Below are 25,632 nucleotides of genomic sequence, written 5' to 3'. Positions count from 1 at the left end.
GCTGATCACAGGACTGGGAAGGTAGTTGCACTTCCTCTGTAAGGTAAAAGCTCTTACTGAGAACTCCAATTGCCTCCATAATCCTTAGGGCAAGACTGACTTTGTATCAAGAGCAAAGCTTTTATAAGAAGGCCTTATTCAAGAAAAAGTTCATTTCTTTGACTGCTGGAATATAACTACTTTTATGGTCAAGTGGTCAAATTACTTATTTGCAAGCTATGATTCCCCGTGTTTGTTACCAGGCCTCTGGGTGGATTTTTGGGCCAACCCAATGACTTGTAAAAAGTCTTAAAAGCATGAAATAGGATACGAGATTTTTTCCTACTCGGGGTGAAGGAGGCTCTTTTTAAATAATGAGACCTGTAAGGCCACTCTGTGATGCTGTGCTGGGAAGGGGAAAGCCAATGTGTGCTCTCTTCCTCTGCTACCTTGCTTTCACAGCAAGAAAAAGCAGGCTCATGGGTTAGGGGGAAGCTGTGGAAGGACTGATAGTCAAATCTTCATTCCTTATTTATTTCTAGTGCGTAGGTACCGCATTTTGAAGTCAAAATGTTTTTCTGGTGTCACTGTGCAACCCATATGGCTTTCTCATCATGAAAAAACCAGTTTATTTTGACATGTCCCTGGAAACCCACAAAGCAAACATTGTTGCTAACAGTATGATGATACAAATCTGTATGCAAATGTGGGTAAAGAATTAGCTTCCCCCCCCCCCCCGAAATGTCTTTTCTTGCACCAAAGCTAAAAAGGAAACATTCTCTGAGGACGCTTCAGAGGGATATAAGATGCTTCAGGTGTATGAGAATTTTTTTTCCTCTTGATAGACAGAAAAATAAACACCATCTCTTTGCTTTCAGGGACCTCTTGCCCAGGGGGAGCCCTATCAACTGTCAGCAAGAGATGTGGGAATCATCAGGACGAAAGAAAAACAGCCAGAAACCAACTGCTGCAATGTTAAAGGGAGTTTCCCAGCGAAACAAACAAGTTTCTGGAGAACATCAGGTGGATGAAAAAGGTGAGCTATTATTAGCACATTGTTGCCATGAGGGAGCATGACAGAAAGCTGCAAAGTAAACAGCAAATTCAGCACGGGGAGGTGATGGAGCAGCTACCTGACATTGAAAACCTGCGTTTGCAGCCTCTCCTCTGCCCCGAGGACTTCACGGGCAAGGTCAGCTCAGCTCCTCACTGAACATAGACCACAGGTACTCCTTCAGGTATGAAAAGTGCAGCAAAAAGGGAGGAAGAGCATATCTAGAATCACATGCATTGCATGTGACACAAACATGGAGAGAGCTCTTGTAGGTTTCCTATTTAGTCAAGACATGTAATAATTGTAATATACCAGTTTTTCAAATTATATCCCCTCCTCCCAATCTGTTGCTGCCCTTTGTTGCTCAGCTGGTAGAAAGCTTTGTCTGCACTTCCTATACTGTTTTATTTTATGCATTTATTTAGTTTTATTTTTCAGGATGGAATAGGAAGGGATTCAAATGAGATGTGCTTTTTTTGCTTTTATTTCCATGTGATTGTTTACTCTCTATGTAAATGTAGACTTTTGGCTGTAGTGTTGCATTGTATAACTCAGAAATCCTAAGGAAGCATTAATTAAAATAAAATTCTGCCTTTAATACATTCTCACATACATTTGACTACTTCAGCCCTCTTAAAAAAAAAAAAGAAAGACAGAAAAAGGGGGGGGGAAGAACCTCCAAAAGCAATCTGTCAAGTCAGAGATACATTGCTGAAGTTGCATTATCCATTATGACAGCTCCTCCCTGGCCATCATTTTACATTGTTATGATAATTTGCTCTGCAAAACAAGCGTGTGGGCATATACAGCATCCCATTATTTCTTTTGCTTTCTTGGAGTCAGACCCTGTTATCACAGGTGCATTTTCTGGCTGCCTCCTCCTTCTGTGTAAATGAACACTGACATCAACCCACCCCTGGGAAATGCTCACCGCCTCTTCCTTGCAAATGTTATGCGGTGCAAAGGACTCCCCTGCAACACATGGCAATTCTACCCTTTTGCATTCAGTCAGTTGTGTAAGCAGCCTCAAGTTGCCTGTAATTGCCCAAATGCACGTTTTACAACCATCCTGCAATTAATTGCAGCTTAGTGTGCAATTAAACCTCCTTCTGCCAGGTGCTCTCGCATCAGGACCATACTTCATCAGCCAGAACACAGGCGGATCAGCCAGGTTTTGGGAACTCTCTGGCTTCTCACATCCTGCTCACAGTTGATCACGGCAGTCAACAGATATCCACTCTCATCGGCATTTTCCTCATCAGCACCATTAAAGGAGAGATGATGGGCACATATGTACCAGATAGGCCTTGCATAATTCATGAAACCTTTTCACATATAGCCTACTCTTGGTACGCTATCAATCCTCACTACCAAGTGCAGCCTGCTCCGTAACTGTCTGACAAACTCCTCTGCAGGGACACTGTTGGCGGATCAACAAATGCTGCAAACTGTAGGAGGCAGAATTAATCAGATTTCTAATAGCAGCACCCTGTTCTGGCAGAACCTCTTTCATGGATGTGACTATGAAATCAAGAAATGGGGCAAGGTTTATTTTGGGGAGGTGGCTTGTGCAGCCACCCCTGGTGACCACATCACTGCATGATAATAGTCTCACTGTGCTTTGCTTCTCAGTCTTCATCAGAGCTACAGATCAGTAAACATCTCCACTGTTGTTTCAGACCGTGGGTGCGATGCATCCAGATGTCGTTTTAATAAAACACACAGTAGGTAGATCAGACCGACACAATGTTATCAGTTTGTTCCTGACACTGTCTCAGACTTTGCCTATTTGCTTTTCACCGACAGAGTTATAAAAGCTAGAACATCTCCCAAACAGGGAAGCAATCCCTTGTCAGGGATGCTACTGATGATTTTCCAAGCAGAAATGCATTTCTGCATTGGTTTACAGGAGCGAATTTGTGCACCACAATTTGCAAACTAATTAAGGTGATCGCCTTGCTTAGAAGCTCAGTGTTGTATACTGTTGTAGAGCCTATAACTCTGACCCAGACACAGTTTCTTTGTTCCTCTTTTGCTGAGGCTTAACTCTAATAAAACTGCATGCTGTATAGACACACACATACTCTTATAAAGTCAAAGTCTCACTCTATGTTCTACAGGAATAAGGATTTCTACGTGTCAGTCTGTGCTCCAGTACTGTCCTTTGAGGCTATAGTCCACACAGAATAGACAGGATCCTGTATCTCAAATGCATTAGATGTTTAAAATGGCTGCTAATGTATCCATTAAAATGACTGATTGCTAGAAATAAGTCCTAAAAGTCACTATAACCAGTTCTTTCTTCAGAAACTTATGCTACTCTTATGAGGTAATCCTTCATCTAGCATGAGGATGATCAAGTCTGGAAATCATAAAAAAACCCCGCAGATACTGCCTAATACAGCAATAATTGGTTTGTAAATCTGACATTCTTTTGAACAGAATAATGTATCTTCAACACTGTTCAAAGAATAAAACATGAAGTCTCAAAATCTTGTCAGAAGTTGGTTGAGTGCTTGTATCTGTTGTGTGAGAAGGAAGAAAGGTTGTTGATGTTTTTGGCATAGTTACAATACAACCTACTAAACGTGCATTGAGTTTGCCAATCTCATAGGAATCCATACCTTAAAGATTATATATAGCATCTCATCTTTGCAAATTATCTTCTCATCAGAAATAACTTCTTATGGCTCTTGAGACAGAAAATCTTTAAAGATCTAGGGGTATGTATAAATCCCAGCCCTCCATGAGTTTAAGAGGAGGTAGTGAATAATGGAGAAGAATTATTTGTTGAAGATTATTAAATATATGTAAACATATTCAGCTCAGGATTATCTGAGATACTTTCTTTCTCTGCTGGGATCTGAATATAATATTGTCCTCTAAGGTAGATGGAGCAATGAGTGCTTCTCTCTATGGTTCGGGGAGGATTTACAGTAAATGAAAGTCAAGCACCAAAACATCAAGAAAAGCAAAGTTATTATTTGTGCTGCTGGCCTGTGTGGCGAGGGAGAAGACCAGAGAGTAGAGGAAGAGTCCTAAATAAAGAAAAGTGTAGCTGACAAAATATAGCTAAGTATTTTTGAACTCCACAGAATGTAAGAAGTGAGGCTGGTGAACAACCCCTCATGTTTGCAGTGGACCTGGGGCATATCTACCACTTCAAACACATGCTGCCTAAAAAGGTTTTCCAAAATACGAGCTTTCATTTGTATATCTATGATGTGCACACATTTTCATGATTTCTCAGGCAGCAAACTGGCTCTTTTCTCATATAATTAGTGTCTTCTCATATCAGTTAAGCAAACAGATGGTCACACAGTTTGTACACACAGATTTCCAAATGTTCCTAGTGTTTGACTCTTGTTGATGGTCACAATCAACAACACCAAATAGGATCTTCTCCAAATTGTGATAAAACAAAATGACTGTTAAGTTGGATCAAAGGCAGTTATTCATTTAGGTTTAGTAGAGTGTTCATTATAGTCATTATAGTAATACACATTATATTACATAAATATGAGCACTGTGTTAATAGCCCAATTCTGCAACAATTCATTCAAAGGAGCAGGAAAAAACTTCCAAATGAGATATCTCACAATGAGACTGCCCATCTTGGGGCATGCCCTTTGCTGGAGTAACAGGGTAGCGGCAACTACCCTGTGGCGACTGCACTTCATAAGGCATAGACAAACTCAAGGGTGCAAGAAATGACCTGGGTCTCAGTCAGGCTTGTCATATGAACCAATAGTTGTGTTTTAGAAAAACTCTTTTCTAGGTAGTTCGGTCATATTGCTTTTTGGAGTTTGAGGTAAACTTATTTCTATTTTCAGGATAGGTATTTCTATTGTTTTCTCTTGTTTTAGGGATACTCCATATAAAAAGGCATTTGATTAGCATGTCAGTAGTTTGTAGGTGAATATAAATATATATATATATTGCAGTCTCTAAATTTTGTTGAATTCATAAAACTTGTAACATACCAGTAAAAGAGTTCCTTTATGCAGGTTTTTGACTATAACTCTCAACAGTTCTCCCTTGGAGTCAATAAAAGTCCAAAGGATTTAAGAACATAACAAATCGCCCTTTTAGTGAGATCAGTGGTCCATCTAGCGTAGCACACTATTTACAGAAGTAGCAAGATGAGATGCTACTTAGTGAGGCTATGAGAGTTTGGTTTATTTCTTGGTTTTAATGATAAATAGAATGCATTAATAAATGCAATAGTGTTTCATATATGATAAAGGAGCAAGAAAATAAAGTGAGAAGACAGAATTACTTTTGCTTTCCCACTAGCTATTTATTAACTCAGTAAATGTATAAAATCAGGATTTAAATAAACATGTCTTCCCCATGTGTGTCAAAACGTATGGGTCTTTTTGAATGCTGGAAGGGCAAAGAAGGCTGAAAATAGGCAGCATAACTGAGAGAGAAAGTATAACTGCTTTCACTGGCTGTCCTCTGCAACTGGCAGGAAATTCTATTTCCCTCCAGGAACGTGCAGTGAACCTGAAGCATTATTATGAACTTCACACACAATCGAGGTCATGGTGATCCTGAAAGAAAATAATAAAAGAAAGTCAGCAGGAACAGCGGTGAGACTTTCTGTCTTCATTCCCAACAGGATTCCTATCTCTTTCCCTTGTTGTTAAAGCACAGCCAAGGCATTACTTATTCTGACCCATACACCCGCGTGCAGCCAGAGTCTGCTTTGAACACATGCTCTGGGTACACACAGGTACTCTGGAGCGCCATTCTGTTAACTCTCACTGCTGCTCCCCTTTCCCTCTGTGAATCCCAAATGAAAGGATAATGCTATTGTCTTCTCAATGATGGTCGACCTATTCTTCATATTGCCTAGGTCACCCCCTCCCCGACACAACAGAAAAAAAACCCACATTCAAAAAGTGCAAGGACTGCAGTGATGGTCTGCTAGGAGCTTTTTGGAGTTGTTTGTTTTGCTTTGCTTTGCTTTGCTTTGCTTTTGCTTAAGAGAAAGGGCAAAGAGGAGTACCAAATGGAGTATTTTCCCCAACAGTGAAGAAAAGGATAGGCTTCATTTAAACACCAGTGGAGAAAGTAGAGCACAAGGGCTGCATAAAAGTGGTGGTAAAAAGAGGATGATTGGTGTAGTTGTGATAGTATCACAACTGAAGACCGTAAAGAGAAACTGGAGCTGCTTTAATTTTTTCATTTGTCCAAAGCTATTTCCCCCTACCCAAAGACCTAATTCTAATACAGATAGGTAGCAATGAAGAACGGTTTCATTAATATGTGACTCTGTGCTAGAAATGCTACATCTCACTGAGTCATAGCAAGAAAAGTCTTGCTGGTTTTATCTGCCATGAGAAAAGAGCAACACACAAGGCAGCTGCTATCTAGCATAATAGCCAGGGAGTGAATGGAGATGCTCTAGAGTGCTGTTTAGAGCAGAATATTCAAAATCACCTTTTGTAGGAGCTCATGTCTCATCACTGTGTCTCTAGGGACAGGCGAACAAGGATAACTTCCTAAATCAGATGGTCTGAATCTTTACTGTAGTTACACCATACTGGAAAAACCCTTGAGACCAACTTAATTCAAATTACAAATCCTCCTCTTGCCTCTGCTAGTCAGTGACTGAGAAGAAGTTATCTCATGGTGTTTATGTGACACAGATTTGTTTACCTTTTCTCTGTTTTTAACTGCAAGGACTTTTACTTACATTTATGACCAGTGGTAGGAGAGGGAAATAAAGCTCTTCCCACTCCTCCTCATTGCGTGGTAGGTGAGCATCACCTGTTTTCTGTGCTTCAGACAGTGGAAGAATGAATAGACCTGAATATCTTACTGTAAAGATGGCACTGAGCTGTGAATAAACTGGGCAGTGCAGACCTAGAGTGTGTGGGGTTTTTGTCCTTTCTGTCTTTAGCTGATAGTTCTGAAAAATAATCTTAGAGTCTGAAAAAGAGTTTATTTCCTCTTAGTTTTTTATGATCACCTGTATTGAGTTTGCACGGAAAAGTTTTGGTAGTGGGGTGGCTACAGGGGTGGCTTCTGTGAGAAGCTGCCAGAAGCTTCCCCCATGTCTGACAGAGCCAATGCCAGCCGGCTCCAAGACAGACCCACCACTGGCCAAGGCTGAGCCCATCAGCAGCGGTGGTAGCGCCTCTCTGATAATGTATTTAAGAAAGGGAAAACACTGCTGCACAACAGCGGCTGGAGGAGAGGAATGAGAATAGGTGAAAGAAACAACTCTGCAGACACCAAGGTCAGTGAAGAAGGAGGGGGAGGAGGTGCTCCAGGTGCCAGAGCAGAGATTCCCCTGCAGCCCATGGTGAAGACCATGGTGAGGCAGGCTGTCCCCCTGCAGCCCATGGAGGTCCATGGTGGAGCAGATATCCACCTGCAGCCCATGGAGGACCCCACACCAGAGCAGGTGGATGCCTGAAGGAGGCTGTGACCCTGTGGGAAGCCCGTGCAGGAGCAGGCTCCTGGCAGGACCTGTGGCCCTGTGGAGAGAGGAGCCCACGCTGGAGCAGGTTTGCTGGCAGGACTTGTGACCCCGTGGGGGACCCACGCTGGAGCAGTTCGTGAAGAACTGCAGCCCGTGGGAAGGACTCATGCTGGAGAAGTTTGTGGAGGACTGTCTCCTGTGGGAGGGACCCCACGCTGGAGCAGGGGAAGAGTGTGAGGGGTCCTCCCTGTGAGGAGGAAGGAGCAGCAGAGATAATGTGTGATGAACTGACCACAATCCCCATTCTCCATCCCCCTGCGCCGCTGGGGGGAAGGTAGAGAAATTGGGAGTGACGTTGAGTCTGGGAAGAAAGGAGGGGTGGGGGGAAGGTGTTTTAAGATTTGGTTTTATTTCTTATTATCCTAGTCTGATTTGATTGGTAATAAATTAAATTAATTTCCCCAAGAAGAGTCTGTTTTGCCCATGATGGTAACCTGTGAGTGATCTCTCCCTGTCCTTATCTCAACCCACGAGCCTTTCATTATATTTTCTCTCCCCTGTCCAGTTGAGGAGGGGCAGTGATAGAGTGGCTTGGTGGGCACCTGGTGGCCAGCCAAAGTTAACCCACCACATCAGCTCCCAATATTATTCAAGTCATACTCACTGAGTTCATCTGGAAACTTTGATAATGTCTTTGGAAATCCACATAAAGCAGATGGATTGATGAAACAAAACAAAACAAAAAATTATAAATTCAAAATTACCGAGAGTAATTGTACTATTGTACAATTGTGAGTGGTGGATAATGGTTAGCTTTTTAGCTGACTCTACATTCCCCAGAACATCCTTTCCAGTGTTTTGTGATAATGATTTACCTTATATCATGTGGTTAGCATATGAAACTTTTGGTCAGTCTTCATACAAATGCCTATTCTTATCAATAATGGACAAAGTTACAGTTTTAAAAAGTCAGAAATGGCAAGCAGAGTAGTATTGAGCACTTGAGAACAAAGCTGCAATACTTTTTAGTCTTTGGTTTTATAATTTTCTTTTGCGAGCAATTATTAAGAAGAATTTGTATATTATGTCAGACATGGACGTCATTACTGTAAGGTAAAGCAAAGATCTTACGATGAAAAAATGTGTGCTGCTGACTTCTCAAAAGTGTCTGCTGTTGTATTTTATCAGAAACCATGTTTTGGAAAAAAAACATTGAATCTCATGGTTCAGAACTTAAGGCAAGGTGCAATCGTTTACCACAAAGAAAAAGAAATGGAGGATCTGTTGTACAACATTTTAAAATTCCAGGGTCTCTCCCTTTTCCTAAGTAATTTGGAAATGCCTTTTGTTGAGTGTGATATATATATATATATATGTTTATGTGTACTGCTGTCTGATAACTCTTCCCAATCTCTCACAGAAGGTTGGATGCCTCGAGTCCGAGCTCCAGTGCAAGCCAGAGCCCATTTTCATGCCTGAGATTCCCCAGTGGGGGAACTGGCTGCCTCACTTGAGCCGTAGGGTGAGCCAAGATATGTTCATTGCAGATAACTGGAGAATTTCCGCTTGAGGGTGAACATGAAGTGAGTATAATCAGTTCATAAATTCATAACAGTATCTAAACAACTCCAATTTGAGAACTTTAATAGAAATGTATTCCCAAGGATACCACACCATTTTATGACCTTTACAGCTTTTTCTCTATGAAGTCAAGAGAAAAATGGAGACAGAATTTTGTTTTTGTAACAATATTATTCCAAAGATTATATATTTTTTATATATACTATATTATGTTATATAAGCCAGTTAGAATTAATCTTGGCATAAATACATCTCTTAAGACTTCAGAGAGCTCCACTGAAATCAGGTGATTCAGCATCAGGTCCCAAATTCCCACAATAATCAAAGTGTATACATATAAAAGAGAATTATGTTAGAATAAAGAAATAAAATTATTACTATATGTTAGCCATATTAAGTCATGACAATCTGAGAGAGACATTAATTACAATTCACTATTTGTGAATGAGCAATGAAAAGCAGATGTGTGCAGCAGAGGTCACTATCTACTGGACCAACAGGCAGTTAAAATATGTTGGGGAGAAAAATTCATTTGAGGTAGAATGGAAATAAATAAAAAATGACTGATGGCATTTTGGGGGGGGGGGAAGGAAAAAAGAAAGAAATTGGGGGTGGCAAAAAGAGGTGAAACCTAATATGTTGGTGCTAATCTTTATTGGGCTGTGCCTGTGAGCAGAAAAGTTAATGAGCTGGGAAAAAAGCTCCGTATTTCAGTGCTGTGAGACAACTGCAAACTCCCCAAGCAGATGGGTCATCAATATAAAGATTAAAGTCTTGGACAATCAAACAGTTTTCAAAAGAACACCTCAAAGTTGTCAAGAGATGAAAAAATTCTGTAGTAATGGATCCAACCAGCTTCGAGGTACAATAACTACTAAGTAGCAAAACAGAGACAAGAAGTAATGCAAAATTGCAAGCAAGATACTTAGACTTTTTGTTTGTTCATTAGCTTGTTCTAAGCAATGTGACAGGACTCTAGAAAAAATACATTTCAAAATATTGCTAGACATTACTACTTCAGGACTTCAGAGTCACGTGCCATCATCTGCTTCACAGACCGTAGGAGGGAGTATTCCTGCAGGACAAGCCATTACACCTACTCACTAATTCCTACACTCTACCCCTGCTGTGTTGCATTAGTTTCAATTTATTATACATCATGTTTAGAATTTAGGTGCTCTAGATGGCTCTGACAAAGGACTTCATCATGTTCATGTTGAATCAATGATTAATTAATTTACTTAATCTACTTGCTTAATTTTTAATAGTACAGCCTTGAATAAAGATTGACTCCCTCTGCTTGGACATTTATACAGCTTTAACATTTGGTCTGTGTCTGTCTTATTTAATAAATATCTGTCCTTCAGGAGAAAAGCTGAGTCACTATGACAATAACAATAGCTGTCAAAAATGTATCCAATGCATTTCATTAGCACTGCTCTTAACTAGACACTTTGAAATAAATTAGCATTGCCCTGTACCTGAGAAAGAAATTAATTGATTTCTTCAAGGTCAATTTGTATAATGAATTGACCACCAGTTCTGGTGGAGCCCACTATGATTTTGGTATTTGGACTCTGTGTATCTCGTATCTTTCTTTGGCTAGACAGTTCAGAGGTCGGCAATGAGTTTGATAGCGGGCTACTGAGTAAAAGCTAAAATACTGTAGTAAACTGAACTGTAAAATACACTGTAAAAATACAGGGTCTGAAAAATCCCTTGAAGCATGGAATTCAATCACTTGCCACACTGTATAATCTATCATAAAAGTTTTTGTCTCTGTTCTTGAATACAAAGAAATTTTCCACTAACCTTTCTTTAAAAATCGTTCTTTTGTTGGGAACATTTACCTCAATCCAAGTTTAGATACCATCATCAATGTATTCTCCTTTGTCCTTGTGCGAATGTTGGGCCAAATATTGTTCTGGAGTTTATCTAGCATTTCTCTTATCTTTTGCCTTCTGAGGTACCTGTACAGATGATTTTGTCTGATTTTATATCTATTTTCCAATTATGGACAAGTAAATCTTTTCTTTTCTCACTCTTCTCCTGTACCCTGTGCTCTAATTCTCCTGGGCATCCTAGCAGCTTTCTTGCACCCTTTTCAGTTTGATCTTCTTTTCCTTAAACCTTCAACCAGAGCTGAGTACAGTGTTCGAGGATTTTTCTAGATCGTATACAAGTTATTAACAGGTGGATGACAAACCAACCTCTCTATTCCTCTACTCGTTTTTGGCTTCTAGGTTTGTAGTATATATTCTTGTTATTAGATACCAATTAAATTGCTTTTCATTTTAGGTTTCATTCTTTCTGCAATTTCAGTTTTCAGAATCACACAGTACTTCCCATGTTTCAATACATAATGGGCTTCCCACGGACTTCAATAACCGTGCAAAATCCAGTTGCGAGTTATTGATTTTGATGACAAGAGGACTAACATAAATCAATAGAATGAACAGAAAGCTGGCACCAAGAATAAGAAATTTAGATTAAAATCCCAACCTTGAAATGAAACAAAATGGTAATTCAAAATAAAATAGAACACAATTTCGTACAATTTCCTGGAACTTTTTTTGTTGAAAGCTTCATTTAGATTGTAGACATCTTGGTTTCGGGGGGGGGGGGAGGGGGGGGGAGATAAAGAAGAAAATAGATAACTTCTGAGTGGGTTTATCTAAAGGCCTTTGCAAATCTTTTCTTCAGTAAAAGTTTCTGAAGTTTCTTGCCATTGATTTAGATAGGAATTATCTACCCATACACTTATGAAAAATGGTGTCTTAGGTACTTAAACACATGATTAAACTCTCCCTGGGTGATAAAAGTGTTTGTAAAATTTCTCTCCAGTTGAAATGGTTTCTAGAACTATTTCACTGATTTTATTTAAGTAGGTTTTTTTTTTAACCAGAGTGATTTATGACAGTGTTGTTAAAATGTATATTGTAAAGCAGCAATCCAGACTTAATGTTTTCCCTGGGCTGCAGTCTTCATAATCTCACAGAATCTAGTTACTGACATCCGTAGAAGTTGAAAAATTGGTCTTAGACTTAGTTGAGAGCATTAGTTTATAAAGGACTTTCAAAGACATCAGTGTAAGTCGAGCATTCAGGAATTTCCAAATACCTGACATATTTAAAACCGATATCGCTTTAGATTATTTTCTTCTAGGTTAACCATGGTATTGTATTATTAATTAAAATGGGGGAATATTTCTGCAAGTTCTGTTAGAGTCTTTTCCTTTTGAGTGTTATGAAGATTACACATTAGAATTTTCTTCCAGCAAAACCATGGTAGCCCCTTTGGTTATTTTTGACAGAAACTACCTTTGCCTACTTTAATTCTTCCTCAAATAGCAGAACACGTATTAAGTTGTGAATTAAAAATATCTGTTTGTCATTTAAAAATGTTTGTTTGTCATGTCTTTTGGTAAAATGAGAGGCAAATTTATTAACTCAATGTTATGGGATATTTTTTTTTTAAGCCACTATTGTTTGACAGAGCTATTATAAAGACCTGTAGTTACAAAGAATCGAATATTAGGTTTGGAGACTAAATTTATGTTTAGCTTTGTCTTTTGGAAATTTTTTTTGTCCTCAACTTACACCAATCTAATGACTGAAGAAAATGTGCCATACATTATTGATCTCAGGCAAGGATAGGATGGAAGGTATGTTGGATTGCGATGCACCTCTTGAAGAGCTGGTCAAAGCATATTACTGCTTGATTCATCAATGCCCATGCAATGTGGCTAGGCTTAGCTAGCAGCCTTCACCATAAAGTAGAAAATGTTGCACATACGTCTTATCCTTGTTGTGCTTTTACTTAGTTTCATTTCAAGCTATGTGATCAATGCCACTGAATGCATTGTTATGCAAATGAAGTGGCTGATTTGCTTATATCATCTTTGTATCTTTTTCTTTCATTCTCAGAAATGAACTTTCTTTTCCACTGAATTATCACCATTGCAAAATTTTTCATGTTTCAGATAAGAGCTCTATTAACATTAAGCTATGGACCATAAATAATAAACATTTACAAAACTATGTAATTATGAACCTTTTTGTGTTTCTAAATGGCACAGTAATTACAGGCTTTGGAGTATGGGGAGATGGTTCAAGAAGCATTGAGGACTATACCCAAAATACTTATCCAAAATTATTGCATTCATGCTCTGCTATCATTGGGCAACAATAGATTTGGGAGTATTTGGTGCTGGTTCAGAAAATAAAGTCCTTTTCATCCTCTGATAGGTTCTGATTCCTTTTTACAGGAAGAGTCTCTGAACACTGGGTAGCATGCAGATTTATAGACAATATAGATGTGGCTACATATTATACATAAAAAGGCCTAATCCTAGGAATTCTTTGCGAAGTGCTGGGGATAAGGAAGTACTATAAGCCTATAAGCCTATTGCTTTCTGGTTTTTAATCAAAATATATTTAAATTAGTCCTAAAATAATGTTATTAATCTCTAGTTCCTTCATAATAATGAGATAATAAATTTTAGAATATGAGTATTTCCTACCCAGGAAATAGGGTATATATATAAATAAAAAACTAACTTTATTTGCCCAAACACTCCAAAGGAGTTAGGTAAACTTCTTCTTCTTTCAAAGGCTTTCTGGTGTTCATAGCTTCAAAATATCTTTTTTAAAAGATACTTTCCATCAGCTTCGACTTTCATTATCAGAGAGCAGTTACATTTGCTGAAAGTTGGGCCAGCAGAAACACAGATGACCTTTTTTTCTGGAATAGACTTTCTGTGTTATTTTAGGACATGGTTTGGAGTGGTATTTTCACACGCTGTCACAAATAAAACCCTTATTGGATTATGAAAAGCATGCAGCACTGACCTAACATTGTTCTCATTCCGATTAAGGTATTGAGGCCAACAGTAGCAGGGCTTGGTCAATATTGAACACTTCCAAAAATCCCTTCTAAATACACAACTGAAATATGTAGGATTTCTCAATTATTCTACTTATTTTTTCCATATAAAATAAGGGTTTGTGCAGTTGTATTATACTACAATAAATACTAGCCTCAGGTATAAGAACTTAAAATGCTCCCAAAGCAATTACTTTGCTGTCATCACTTTATAGCAAAAGACAGCCTATACTTAATAACAATGTCTGTACAAAAAAGTGACACTGTAATAATTACCACCATGGTGAAGGACACTACCGTAAAGCATGGCTAAGCAAGGCTGCTAGAAAATGTGGTCAGAAATCAACCCACAATCCATTAACTGAAGAAAATCGTAATGCTCATTTGGTCAGAGTTATGGACTATATTCAAGAATATAATTAATAAGATAAGTTGGAAAAAATTGTTTAATAATGCAGTTATCTGTGCTCCTATGGAAGAATTCCCTAATTAAAAAGGTAGCAGCTAGGAACCCTGCAGACCATAGAGTTTTATTGCTTTTTCTTCTAGGATAAACAAGATTAATTATAACATAATTGTAACGTAGTTAATAATTTCATTTTTCCAAGGACATTTTTCATCAAATTACTCCATTCAGTCATGCAAATGAATAGGCAACATTTTGAATATTTACTGCCAAAAATTTATATATATATTTCTAGGGAAATCACTAGCAAAACTGACAAATTTTTAGTCATAGAGATAGAAAAGATCAAGTTGAGTGATGTACCAAGCCTAAAAAAAATGGTGGTAAAATTGTGTATTCCAGGCCATGCCTTTCACAATATAAATTATCCCTTTTTTACAGAGCTACTCCAGCATTTGTGTCTTAGTTACTGAATAAATGATTATCAAAATTTAGGACATATTTCTCAAAAGCTCAGAAGCAAGAATGATACCATTAGTCGTACAATTGTAATTTTTGCTAGAGCACAGTTGATATGCTGTGGGAAAAAGTAACTTCATGTGAAAAATTCTGGTGTTGAACTGTTTTGTGTAAGGTTTTTTTATATGCTGTGGAAACATGTTGAAACAGAAATCTATTGTTTCCTCCAAATACAACACAAAAGTAAATCAAACCCAAATGACCAAATGACAGCTAAGACTTATGAGCAGCAGATGGCAGTAGGTTATTTATTATTTTTACCCTGTGTTGCAGTGGATCTATGTTTCAGTCTATCATTTACAGAAATTGCAGAGAATATGTATATGTTAATTAATCATAGAATCATAGAATCATTAAGGTTGGAAAAGACCTCTAAGGTCATCGAGTCCAACCGTCAACCCACCACCACCACCCACTAAACCATGTCCCTAAGCGCCGCATCTACACGTCTTTTAAATACCTCCAGGGATGGGGACTCCACCACTTCCCTGGGCAGCCTCTTCCAATGTTTCACCACTCTTTCAGGAAAGACATTTTTCCTCACGTCCAATCTAAACCTCCCCTGGCGCAACTTGAGGCCATTTCCTCTCCTCCTATCGCTTGTTCCTTGGGAGAAGAGACTGACCCCCACCTCGCTGCAACCTCCTTTCAGGTAGTCGTAGAGCACGATAAGGTCTCCCCTGAGCCTCCTTTTCTGGTGTGCATAGCTTCAAAATATCTTTTTCTCCTAGATAACTCCTAGATATCTCCTTTTCTCCAGGCTAAACAACCCCAGTTGTTGTGCATTGCCAGAACCATTGCACCTGCCTTTATAATCTCTACTTGTGGCTACCTTTTGTAAGATAGATATTTGCACCTGTTTTACAAAGCACTTTCAGAAGCTACAGAGATAATATACGGCATGTCCTTACTTTAGGAAACTACCATGCCGTATGTAGCATCACACATACCGATGGATCAGAGCTGTTGTTAACAGCAGCTACAGTAGGTGGAAGAAATAAGTGACTGGAACTAATATGTCTAAGAGTAGAGCAAAAATGGTATCAATAATATGAGTATATTTGTGGGAATGATACCAATTCACTCTAAACAGTCTTGCCCAAAATTTCCAATAATTTTGAGGAAATTACAGTGCTGCTCAAGACTTGTGTGATAATGCTTCATGAGAGTATGCAATTGAACTATAGAATGGGGAAATAATGGTAGTCATCAGTGGTAGCTTAATATATAATAAATGTCTTTTTAAAGGCACAGCTGCAGTAAGGAAAGCATTAGAGAGGCACTGATTTTTGAAGTGTGACATTCTAATTAGATAAAGAAAATGCAGAAACTTTTCAAGGGAGGACAAGTAGCATTTGTGTTTCCTATCATTTCATGTAAACATCCTTTCTCTGTAATTTTGGTGATGATGGTATCTTTCATTATAGATAAAACTACTTCATTTTTTCTGTTCTTTTTAATTGCATGTGGCAGCCTCTATTGGTTATAGCTATCTGAGCAGAGCAGAAACTTAAAGAATTTGCAAAAGAAGGAATATCCAGGTCACATCTACCTGCTGATAACAGTCTGTGTTAGAATGAGCATGTGCTACATATCTTATAATAGAGGAAACTATGATCACTTTGACAAGGATTCCAGTTAAGAAATATGATCTCTCTAAATTTTGGAGCACTTACATGAAAACTGAGTGAAAAGGCAAAGTAGGACTTCAGGGGAAAAAGTTCTCATTGGTAACTGCTATTCTTCAAATCTGTAGCTGTGTATAGCTTCTAAAGTCACAGGAGAGTGTAGTAGAATCTGGTTTAAAATAGAGTATATTTGACATTCATGACTGTAAAAAGAATAACTGGTCTTGAAACCCAAAGTTTCCTTCTGAATACTAGAAAAACTATGAGTTGGTACAAATATATACTGGAAACAATAGTTACTAAGGTCAAATCTGAATTTGGTGATGTTACGAGTAATCTAAATAAATCTTTCTTTCTTCACACACCTGTTCCATGTAACAATCATCAATGCATCAATGAATAATAATCATAATAATGGTTAATATACGAGGTATCAATCAAGTTACTCCTGATAATGTTTTTCATCTCAGTGTGCCATTATTGGAACAAAGGCATTATATCATACAAAAGTCTGATTCTAGTATAATATCCTGGATGTACAGTAACTTACTTTACAGATTCCAGTTTCATTTGGTAGTATAGTTTAATGCTTGGTGAGAAGGGCTTGAACAGACCTTACTGCATGACAACCTCTTTTATTTCAAGATATTAAAACAGGTAAGTAAGATGTAGAAGATTTCCATTACTGAAGTTTCATCTGGAAAAAGAAGACTGCAAGTCCCTGATTCAGCAAAAAGGCCACACAGAAGTTTAATTCAAACTGATTACCCTCACTGAATTCAGTAGTCACAAGGAAGGTGATATGTGAGGCTAAAATGGTCCATGGGATTCAGTCACACAGATGAGAGACTACATGAAGGTGATATTATAGCTGCTAAAGTTCAATGTCTGTGTTTGATTTTGTAAAGCAGGTGAGCATAGGTTTAAGTCCAGCCTCTTTGGCCAAGGAATGTTTTCCTTGTTTAGATCAGAGAACATGAGGACTAAACCACGTCCCACATTATGAAGAGCAATGGAGGTCACTGACTATGATGGAGTGACCACATCAGTGGACAAGGGAAGAGCTACAGATGTCGTCTGTCTGGACCTCTGCAAGGCCTTTGACATGGTCCCCCACAACATCCTTCTCTCTAAACTGGAGAGGTATGGATTTGATGGGTGGACTGTCTGGTGGGTGAGGAATTGGTTAGATGGTCACATCTAGAGGGCAGTGGTCAATGGCTCAATGTCCAGATGGAGATTGGTGATGAGTGGTGTCCTGCAGGGGTCCGTATTGGGACACGGACCTGTTGGAGCGGGTCCAGAAGAGGGCCACAAAAATAATCAGGGGGATGGAACACCTCTCCTATGAAGAAAGGCTGAGAGAGTTGGGGTTGTTCAGCCTGGAGAAGAGACGGCTTTGGGGAGACCTTCTTGCAGCCCATCAGTACTTAAAGGGGGCTTATAAAAAAGATGGCAGAAAACTTTTCAGCAGGGCCTGTTGCGACAGGACAAGGGGGAATGGCTTTAAACTAAAGGGGGGTAGATTCAGACTAGATATAAGGAAGATATTTTTTACGCTGAGGGTGGTTCAGCACTGGCAGAGGTTGCCCAGAGGGGTGGTGGATGCCTCATCCCTGGAAACATTCCAGGTCAGGTTGGACGGGGCTCTGAGCAACCTGATCTAGTGGAAGATGTCCCTGCTCATTGCAGGGGGGGTTGGACTACATGACCTTTAAAAGTCCCTTCCAACCCAAACTATTCTATGATTCTATGACTTGATGGAGGACCACTGGAGGTCCAGACCTGATTGTCACATGGTTGGGACTACTGCCAGCACTAGATCAGATCACATGGGTTTGTGTAGTCCAGTCTTGAAAACCTCCAAGCACTGAGAATATAAATAAACTGAAACATAAGCATTTCATAACATACATTTATCTGTACACTGTTTTGAATATGATACCTAAAATTTATGGAATTAACTAGTCAAACGAAAACTTACATGCTGAAACAACATTTGATTTAACTGTGGGGAGGAAAAGGTATATACTTCATTTCATTAACTAGTATTGTCACAGCCAAACAACCAGAGCAAACCACCTTGACTTTATCCTGTCTAATATTGAAGTGGTTATTTGTTTACCCTAAGCTGTCAGAATTAATAGCAGACACAAAGAAGATCTTAATTTTCAAAGTGTCATGAAGTTTTATTTGAGTTCCTAGAAATGATAGATTTCTGATGACCAGAAGCTCAAAAATAACTTATGAATATTGGAAGTAAATCCTAGGTTGGGATTCATAGCATGTATGTAAGTTGCAGCACATTAATTCAGTAAGTCTCTGTTATTATTTTTGCTTTTTGAATGCTGAAAACACTGTTCTCTGCTTACATTAGATCTGGTTTCTCACAAATATAGTTGTCGCTCTCACTGATCTAAAGTTTAGTGCTCTGTATTAGAATACCTTGCTATAACAATTGTCTGATTTCTCTAAAGATATGCAACCCCTGCACCTTACATGCAGTGTAAAAGATCTGTAACTACTAATAGCTTCACAAGTAAAAATAAATAATTTCCAAAAAGTGGGAAATTATTTCTTGAAAATTAATTCTGATGGAATTTTAGTTACACATTGGCCATATTTACCCATAGTTTTCCATAGATATTAAATATTTTATGTTTTACTAAGGACAAATGTTCACAAAAGGATTTCTTTAAAAGTATAAACATTCAAACACTCGTTAAGACAAATTTCAAGTTTGCAGTTTACAGTGTTTTGTATAAATTTGCATACTGAAATAAGACGCAGAAAAGAGTCAATATTAAATAATCATGTAACCAAACACACCTTGAATGTTGTAGGCATACAAGCCATATATTCTAGTTTATTTTCTTGACAAGTTAATACGGGCAATACTGCATAAATTGTCTATTAGATCATAGTATTTACTATTTGCTTTTCATTTTAATTGAGTAAGTTCCTAAATCTTTAATCAGAAGATAAAAATAGTATTACCTATTACTGTAACAATGAAAATAGAGCAAACTGTGAATTTTCCAGAAAGAGCTGTTTGGTAATTATTATGTGCTAAAGAAAAACTCAGGTAATAATAAGTTGGACAGCTTGCATCTGTTTGTGAATGCTTTGTAATATGAGGCACACAAGTGGAGACAATGCCTTTCATTCTCCAGGGCTGCTGGCTTCTGATTTGTATTCAGGTGCCCACATCCCTCTGGCTTTGCAGACTCTTATATTGGAATTAGGTACCTACATATCTCTGAGGAGGCTGTTGTCATCCATTTGAAGACAGGGTTGTCATCCATTAAAATAATCCTTATAAATAGTTTATTCAGGTTTCATCAGCCTATTCCTCCTCTACTTTTTGTGAGCAGGATTTTTCTCCAGGTACTCTGAGCTACAGTCCAAAGGTGGCATATAATTGTTAATCAGACAGAATTTTGCTAGTGCAGGAAATCATTCACAGCCAGGGAGCAGTTACAAGCTTCTGATAATAAAAGTGCCACTGGCACTCAGGACAAAGATGGGTGTTTTCGCACCTGCCAGTGCTGTAATGCTACAGCCATCATCTCCTTCCCTGCTAGGAGTGACACACACAGCCACTCCCACACTCTCCTCTGTTTCTTGTAATTCTGCCACTAAAATGACTCCCAATCTCACAGACCTGCTATTGTGTGTCTGCTGCTTACATTCCTATCATATCCAGAATTATATTCCTTATTTTCATTATTATGTTATTTTACATACTTGTCTGTTAAATGCTCAGGAACTTTGAAATTTGTCCAATGTTAAACTGAAATGTAAATGTTTTACATTTTTATTCACAGTACTGCTGAAAGTTAAAGAATATTTGAGAACTGGTTTTAGTTTTGGTTTTGAGGGGTTTTTTACTTATTAATTCTAGGATTCTAATGTTGAGATTTAATACCTTCAGCTTAACTGTCCAAACAGAGCTTTAAGCTTGTGATTTTAACATGCTGTGCTTAGACAATGAATGTCATGTAGTGATGTTTAGCTTTTTCTGAAAAAAACAAAACCAAAAACAAACAGCACCCCACATTATTTAGTGGTCCTCCTTGTTTATTTATTAGCATTGTAAATGTGGGTGGCATGCTAACATTTGTATTCACTTACAACGTTTAAAGATGTGTCTAAGCAGACACAGGGGGTAAAGCTCGCGGCGTGTTAGTATCTGGTAATAAGTGAGATGTAAGATAAAAGTTATTTGTAAAGTAGGAGAGACGCTGGTAGTGAGCAGATGACACAAGATAGATGAAATGAGGTTACTGGCACTTGTAACAAACATCCGACAGACACAGCTGCAGTGGTGGTCTGCAGCTGCAGGAAGATGGAAAGGTCCCCAAAGTTGAGGGCACCTCCAAGGTCAAGAGAAAAAACCATTAGCAACTGAAATGAGGAAGTCATTAAGTCGGTGGAGGAGAGCAATTGCCTTGTGAAGGCCACAGAAAAATCCCGATTAAAATCAGTAAAGGGTATTGTGTGCAAAATGATTTCTGTGGTGGTAAAAGGCTACTTCCTTGAGCCTTTTTTTTTTTTTCCTGGGAACACAAAAATTAAAGAAGAGGTTTTTTCGTAAAATAGATTGTCTTCAAGGTCAGGTGAGATTTTTAAAGGACTTGTAGTTCTGTAACGTATTACTTCAACTATTTTTGTCTTGGGTTTATCATACCTACAACATTAAAATAGGCAAAATGTAAATGCAGATAGATCATGGAACATGTTGAGAAGACAGAAGAAACAGCAGCTATTAACAACACTAACAGTAAAAGAAAAAACTTAAAAACAAGCACATTGTGAAAAGTTGTGCAACTTTATAAAACTGACTGATAACTAAGTGAAGCAAGTCATGAGAAAGGTGTAAATGAGACATGACTGACTGCAAAGTTACAGCATAGGGAAATTTTGGAAATAGGTCAATTTTGCATGTTCCTTTGATAATAGGTAAAAGTGGGAGAATATTTCAACAACAGAACAGTGCCCACTGGGCTGATGTGTCCTGTGTGTACAAAACAGGAGGGAAAAAAGGAACTGACAAGGCAGTGTTAGAAGGGAATGTAACATATAAGAGAGATAATATGTGCTTGGGGAATATGTGCATCCAGGTATTTCTCAAAGGTCACAATGACTGTATTTAGTCATGTACTACAGTGTTGCTATGTAGGAAGTGATTAAAGGAATAAAATCTGCAGAGCTGTGAGGTAGTTATCTAGGGAAAGGAGAGATTAGAGGATGTTACTGCGGTATTATAAACATCTAATAATACCAAACTTGTCTGTAATTAGCACAGTGGAATTAAAAAATAAGACAAAAAATAGAATAAATAAAGACCAGCTTCTGACTTTTTGGGTATAAAGAGCTCACAAAGATAAATCTGAAGGTAAATGTATTTACTTATTTTACCTTGATAATAATTCTGTCAAAATTGTTTACCTTTTGACTATTTCCTTAGCTCATTTTGTGTGGGTCCATGTTTCTCCCAGTTTAACTGTGATTTAATTAGTATTTTGAACATATACTGAGACCGATAAAACAATTCTTATAGTTGGTGGACTATGATAGTCATTGCTGTCTTGCAAAAAACACTCAAATGCTCAGACCTGGTCAATATAATGGGATAACTAAAGCTAGAATTTCTGACTGAACCTTTTTCTTCAGCCAAATTTATTTTATAATTATTTTTTCAGACTTTTTTTATGATCACCTAGTGCCAGGTGCAATCTGAAGCAGTTTCATCTGCTCTTGTACATACATTTCTTCAAATGGTGTTACATCATACGAAGTAATAAAAATATCTTGTACTGCTGGATGTCTTTAATAATGTCAAATAATGTCTTTTGTTGAACATCCAGAAATACCTGATATTTTTTCTGATACCACTGGTAACCTCTGTGAGGGAGTTCTTGCCACTGTATGCAAATGAACTGGTTGCCAGGTACGTGTAGGTGAGGTCCAAAGAACATCTAAAAAAAATGAAAAATGTGAAGTTTCTTATTAAAATATTATCCATGATAAGGCCTTTAATATGTAACTTGTTTTGATATATGTATACATACATATACACATACATAAATATGCTACACATTACTTCATCTTATATCTTAATATTTTATGTTCTATACTTATGTGGACATTTACATCCATTAAATAGATATCTTTTTCAATTACATAAAAAAAATCTATGAACATAACGGTTGGATATATAAGCTTTCCTCTTTATATTAAAAATGCAGACAGAATAGTGGAGAAATAAACAAGAGTGAACTGTCAGCAAAGAGAGTGAAATTGTCTTATCTAGTCCTATTGACAGGCTTGAATTAATACTTGCAGGAAGATACACTAAAGGCTAGTGTTTCCATTGAATGGTTCCAAAACAAATGGCAGGAATGGTAAAAAATAAGACAAGGTTGTTACTGTTGACTTTTAATAACATTCAGGTTAGGACATTTCACTCACATGTATGTTTGCAGAATTTACAATGTCCTTCAAAAGACTATATTTTTGTTTTCTTTTTTTTCTTATTTTAAAATGTTCTGTTTAGTGGTCTACCTTGAATACATTAAATTTTAAGAATAGGTCAAGCTGCCATTCTATTAGAGATACATACATACATTTAAACAAAAGGGAAAAAGGAAATTAGAATGACATGAGCAGAATTATTTTCTATTGAACGTCTATCTAAATGTGGATTATTATTCAGAGAATAATGTATGTATATGTTAAAAAAATTGTTCTGCCCCTCATTTTCTCCATGACAGAAGACATTATAATTCCCAATATATTTTTTTTTGCATTAACAGTGATTTATTCCTTTTGCAGAAGATCAAAAAAATATTCTATATTATCAGCTTTTCCTAGATTTTTTACTTTCCTGATACTTCTCCACAGTATTGGTACACCATGTGGTCTTTTAGTCTTTCCAGCAACCTCTAGGATAGTGAGCTAAAAGACCATATAAGAAACTTTACCATGTTAATTGAAAGAATATGTGACAGAGGTGTGAACAGCCTCAAGATTTAACTATTCAAGCAACTAATCCATCTTCCCTCTTCTTATTCTTGTTTTCTGTGATTTTTTATGTTGCTTTGCTCTGCAAAAAAACCCACAAATGAATGCACACAACAGTTAATCAGAAACATGTATATTACATTAGTGGTAGATATGGTAGTCAAAAGATAGTTGTACCTCTAAGATTAGAAATTGGGCTGGGTATTTTCTAAGTACAGCATTCTCTATATGAATCACGACATTTCTCTGTTTTTACATTCCCCATTGCTTTGGTTGCAATCTGGAGACCAATTATTGATTTCAGATTTACTCTCAAAATAATCAAGTTATTGAATCCAGCTATTTCCATAAAGAACGTTTGCTTCCTACTGGAGTAAGTGCTTTGTAAAGAAGACAGTAAAGGTACAATATATTTTTATAACAAAGGAGTAGCAATGCATGATTTATATTATCATTGTAGGCACTTTAAGTCTTAGCCACATTTTCCAGAAAATAAGAACAACCAAATTCTCTTTATCACACATTTGGATTGAAGACCTTTCACAGTGTTATCACTGTAGTAGAATTAACAGTATAAACAATTGTTTTCTAGAAATGAATGGACATAATGACAAATGTGCAGGTTACAAGGATACTAGAAAGAAAAAGGAAAGAAATCTTTTTTTTGTCAATATAAAATTAAAGAAGAAATAAAAAATAAAAACACCTTCATTATGTAATAGTCATTGTATTTACTAGAAACCATTTCATCAGCTGTCATAATATAATGTACTTTTTAAAAGCTTTTTGGTTACCTAAATAAATACTGATCATAGTTATATCCTTTTACAGGAAATTGCTAAATTTCTTTTATTTTACAGTGGTTTATTTTAAGATGTCAGTGTCACTTTCAAATCATGTTTACCATTTCCTCTATTTCTGACTTCTACAAATTCCAGCACTGAAGTAAATGAAATTTCTTTTGGATGTAGCTAAGCAAAGTTTGGAAAGAAAACAATTGTAAACCAATCTGAATGTCGGTAGCTGAGATGAAACAAATCATTCCTGGACATTATGGGGGTAGGACACCATTCTTCATGTCCAGTGAGTATCTCCCATATCAGAGAGCCCATTAGTAACAAAGTCTAGGAGATGATCCCTGGAAAGTTTTCTGCTTAACTCCTTTGCCCACCTTCCACAGCATCATGAGGCGATAATCCAGAGCAGCTGCAGCTGAGGTCAAAACTTAGCCCTTCATTGAAAAATACATAATGAAAACTGCCTTGGTTGAAGTAGAATTAGAAAAATCACAATGGTAAATGAATAGATATGTGAGTAGAGAAGCTTCTCTTTGTCCAAAATAGCAGACAATTTGAAAATCACATTTTTAGGGGGATGGGTGTAGGACAAGCTAATAAAATTGCTACTGAGCATCTAATTTTAAGAGAGCTTCTAAGTTTAACAAGAATCTTTTTTTTTGTGTTTGCAGTTCTTTTGAAGTTGGGGCAGAACCTTTTTAATGTCCTCTGTCATTTCCACAGGCATAATAAAATGAAAACAGAATGCTAAAACACTTGATCATATTATCCAAATGGCACAGTCCATCTGATCAAATGTCATTTTTTCTTTCTCACAGCTGGGCAAGGCTTTCTGTTCAGCACTGCAAAATTCTGCTGAAAAGGAGCAAAAATATTCATGCAGTTCATACTTACGTCCATAAAGAGAACTGTGATAAATGCTTGCAGTATGGACACCTGACGAAAACTTCCAGAAAAAAAAAAGAAAAATCATTGCTTCTTAGCGTGTTTGTCTAACACGTTACTGATTCCACTGGGCATATAAAATAGTATATGTGTTTGGAAGGGACCTGTGATCCCTAACCCTATCCTCCCCTAGTCAAAGCAGGGCTAACATTTATCAAGCTGCTTTGGGCCTCACCCAGGCAAGTTTTGAATATTTCCAAGGATGACTATTTCACAATCTCTCTGGGCAGCCTGTTGCAATATTTAACCATCCTCATAGTGAAAAACTTTTTCCTTTCATCTAATTGTAATTTCTAACTTTGCAACTCGTGCCTGTTGTTTCTTGCTCTGCCACCGGGGTCTGCCTATCACTACATTTTGAAATAATATGATGAAAC

At 37.5% G+C, this 25,632-nt stretch overlaps 1 long non-coding RNA gene across 1 annotated transcript; it reads left to right on the top strand.

Annotated features, from left to right (window-relative positions):
• Positions 1–793: 793 nt before the first annotated feature.
• LOC143172638 (uncharacterized) lies at positions 794–25,486 on the top strand. The gene is made up of 3 exons (XR_012997379.1): positions 794–1,015; positions 8,890–9,052; positions 25,129–25,486. It is a non-coding gene; the product is annotated as an uncharacterized LOC143172638 (long non-coding RNA).
• The last annotated feature ends 146 nt before the right edge of the window (positions 25,487–25,632 follow it).

The sequence above is a fragment of the Aptenodytes patagonicus genome, chromosome Z, assembly GCF_965638725.1.
Source record: "Aptenodytes patagonicus chromosome Z, bAptPat1.pri.cur, whole genome shotgun sequence".
NCBI classification, from domain to species: Eukaryota; Metazoa; Chordata; class Aves; order Sphenisciformes; family Spheniscidae; genus Aptenodytes; species Aptenodytes patagonicus.
Note: the sequence above shows the minus strand (reverse complement) of the source record. Positions and strands in the feature narration are given on the sequence as shown.